This window comes from Triticum urartu, chromosome 6, assembly GCF_003073215.2.
Source record: "Triticum urartu cultivar G1812 chromosome 6, Tu2.1, whole genome shotgun sequence".
NCBI lineage: Eukaryota > Viridiplantae > Streptophyta > Magnoliopsida > Poales > Poaceae > Triticum > Triticum urartu.
The window spans coordinates 446198144-446202382 of NC_053027.1; positions in this window are offsets into that span (position 1 = coordinate 446198144).

Consider the following 4239-nt stretch of genomic DNA (forward strand, 5'->3'; position numbering starts at 1 on the left):
TGGATGCTCTCAACCAGCATCTTGAGGACAAGAAAGATCTCATCGCCACCCGCCGCGGAGACTAGTTGTCTGCCTTCTTGTTTTCCCCTTGTGTATATCGGGCGTTGCCGCATGTGGCTTTTTTTAATTATGTTTATAAATATGTAAGACAATTATTATCCAATGTCATCATCCTTATATTCATCATGCTTGCTATAAGTCGCAGTCGATGCTATATAGGTCCGTCGGATCTTACATCAAGATCCGTGCAAAACTTTCTTTTTAGATTTTCATTTTTCTCTCTTAAATCTCAGTCCAGCGAGACATATAGCCACATCGTAGAACAGGTGCTCGGGCGCCATTAATGGATACGTTGGGAGGGAGGTGCGCGGCGGGTAGCGGTCAAAAGGGCTCTCGTCCCAATGAGCACGCGCAGGGGGCTGATTGCACGCCTCCCGTACTCAAATAGCTACCCCGCACGGCACCTCCTAGCCAATAAAAAAAGGGATGCGTGGCCGCACGTAATTGGTAAGTCGAACGCCCACGGTTTCAATAATACTTGTGTTTCTGATTTGTAATGTGAGAACACTTGTTCCAAAATGACTTTGTTGATTGTTAATGTGTGCGCCTTCGCAAATTGGACAAAAAGTTACCACAACATGTTGGTTCCATGTCATGAGACCATGCCAAGTTTCATGATTTTCAGGCGTGTTTTAGAATTATAGGAATTAAAAAACCAAGTTTCTCAATCTTTCCGGCCGAGCCACGACGCCCATATGTTTGAATTTCACTCTCATCTCTTGCATGGGACCTAGAAATTCACCCAAGGTCACACATGTGATTTTTGAAACAACTTTGGTGCACTAGATCATGTGCTTGTAGTTCAAATTTGAATTATGCACATTAAATGCCTAGAAACTCAATTAATGTATAAAAAGGCCAAACAAACCCGAAATAATTCCAAAATTTAGCACGGTACTTCTATTTGCTCTAATCTGGCTGTTAAAAAAATTAAGGCGGGAGAAGGTAGTGTACGTATGTCGTTTCACACATGGAGGTGACACGTTCCCTCTTGGAACCACGAGCCTTCTTGAGGGAAGCTCCGGTTTGCAAGAATCTTACACCAAAGCTTGTCCCAATTCGGCCAAAAAAATTATCGCAGCATGTTGGTGCCATGTCATGACACCATGCCAAGTTCCATGATTTTCAGGCGTGTTTTGGAATTACAGGAATTAAAGAACCAAGTTTCTCAATCTTTCCGGCCAAGCCACGATGCCCAGATGTTTGAATTTCACTCCAATCTCTTGCATGGGACCTAGAAATTCACCCAAGGTCACACATGTGATTTTTCAAACAACTTTGGTGCACTGGAGCCTGTGCTTGTAGTTCAAATTTCAATTATGCACATTAAATGCCCAGAAACTCAATTAATGTATAAAAAAGGCAAAACGAGCCCGGAATAATTCCAAAATTTAGCATGGTACTTCTATTTGGTCTAATCTGGCTGTGCAAAAAAATAAGGCGGGAGAAGGCAGTGTACGTATGTCGTTTTGCACACGGAGGTGACACGTTCCCTCTCGGAACCACGAGCCTTCTTGACGAAAACTCCGGTTTGCAATAAGCTTACACCAAAGCTTGTCCCAATTCGGCCAAAAAAATTACCGCAGCATGTTGGTGCCATGTCATGACACCATGCCAAGTTCCATGATTTTCAGGCGTGTTTTGGAATTACAGGAATTAAAAAACCAAGTTTCTCAATCTTTCCGGCCGAGCCACGATGCCCAGATGTTTGAATTTCACTCCCATCTCTTGCATGGGACCTAGAAATTCACCCAAGGACATACATGTGATTTTTCAAACAATTTTGGTGCACTGGAGCCTGTGCTTGTAGTTCAAATTTGAATTATGCACATTAAATTCCCAGAAACTCAATTAATGTATAAAAAGGCAAAATGAGCCCGGAATAATTCCAAAATTTAGCACGGTACTTCTATTTGGTCTAATCTGGCTGTGTAAAAAAATTAAGGCCGGAGAAGGCAGTGTACGTATGTCGTTTCGCACATGGAGGTGACACGTTCCCTCTCGGAACCAGGAGCCTTCTTGAGGGAAGCTCCGGTTTGCAAGAAGCTTACACCAAAGCTTGTCCCAATTCGGCCAAAAAAATTACCGCAGCATGTTGGTGCCATATCATGAGACCATGCCAAGTTTCATGATTTTCAGGCATGTTTTGGAATTACAGGATTTAAAAAACCAAGTTTCTCAATCTTTCCGGCTGAGCCACGATGCCCAGATGTTTGAATTTCACTCCCATCTCTTGCATGGGACCTAGAAATTCACCCAATGACACACATGTGATTTTTAAACAACTTTGGTGCACTGGAGCCTGTGCTTGCAATTCAAATTTGAATTATGCACATTAAATGCCCAGAAACTCAATTAATGTATAAAAAAGTTGAAACGAGCCTGGAATAATTCCAAAATTTAGCACCGTACTTCTATTTGGCCTAATCTAGCTGTGTAAAAAAATTAAGGGGGAGAAGGCAGTGCACGTATGTCGTTTTGCACACACAGGTGACACGTTCCCTCTCGGAACCACGAGCCTTCTTGAGGGAAGCTCCGGCTTGCAAGAAGACTACACCAAAGCTTGTCCCAATTCGTCCAAAAAAATTACCGCAGCATGTTGGTGCCATGTCATGACACCATGCCAAGTTTCATGATTTTCAGGCGTGTTTTGGAATTACAGGAATTAAAAAACCAAGTTTCTCAATCTTTCCGGCCGAGCCACGACGCCCAGATGTTTGAATTTAACTCCCATCTCTTGCATGGGACCTAGAAATTCACCCAAGGACACACATGTGATTTTTCAAACAACTTTGGTGCACTGAAGCTTGTGCTTGTAGTTCAAATTTGAATTATGCACATTAAATGCCCAGAAACCCAATTAATGTATAAAAAAGGCCAAAGGAATACGGAATAATTCCAAAATTTAGCACGATACTTCTATTTGGTGTAATCTGCCTGTGTAAAAAAATTAAGGCGGGAGAAGGCAATGTACGTATGTCGTTTCGCACACGGAGGTGACACGTTCCCTCTTAGAACCAGGAGCCTTCTTGAGGGAAGCTCCGTTTTGCAAGAAGCTTACACCAAAGCTTGTCCCAATTCGGCCAAAAAAATTACTGCAGCATGTTGGTGCCATGTCATGACACTATGCCAAGTTTCATGATTTTCAGGCGTGTTTTGGATTTACAGGAATTAAAAACCAAGTTTTCTCAATCATTCCGGTTGAGCCACGACACCCAGATGTTTAAATTTCATTCCCATTTCTTGCATGGAACCTATAAATTCACCCAAAGACACACATGTGATTTTTCAGCAAACTTTGGTGCATTGGAGCATGTGCTTGTAGTTCAAATTTGAATTATGCACATTAAATGCCCAGAAACTCAATTAATGCATAAAAATGCCAAACGAACCCAGAATAATTCCAAATTTAAACACGACACTCATGTACTAGTTGCATGTTCACTGACGTAAATGTTCTAGCAATTCAAACACCATCCTTTCCCTCCGTAACACGATTTTGTTTTTCAAAACATAATGAAAAAATCAGGTATACCACAAACAGTTTACTAGAAAGAATCGTATGGGATGTGATATAAAATATCTTGGTACACCGTCTTGTCTGGCTTACGTAGGAAGCTTCGTCGTCTACAGTCCACAGCCCCCGCTTGAACCACACTTGCGCCAGTTACTCGCGGCACCGAGTGAAATTTTTTTGCCACCGCGGAAATATCTATCTCCCCGCCCCCTCCCTCCTACCAAAAGCCACATTTCCACTGTTCCTCCTTGCTTTCCAAGTTCAAACCTTCACTGCTGCTTACTGGCAGCTCAGCCTCCTCGCCGGCGACCCTTCTTCTTGCAGCGCCGTCTCCTCGCCGGCTACCCTTCTTTTTGCAGCGCCGCCTCCTCGCCGGCAACCCTTCTTCTTGCAGCGCCGCCTCCTTGCTGGCGACCCTTCTTCTTGCTGCACGGCCTCCTCGCTACCGACCCTTCTTCTTGCTACGCGGCCTCGTCGATATGGTCAGGTAATCCACAGACCATCCTCCTCCTTTCCCGTCCCACATGCCCCGACTGACGGAGCGACACCTTCCACCGAAATCACTGCCCCCTCTTCCAATTAAGCGCCGCCCACAGCCATTTTGCACGTAGTATAACGTGGAGCTGAGTAGCATGTGGCCGCACGCACGAACGAGGTCGCTA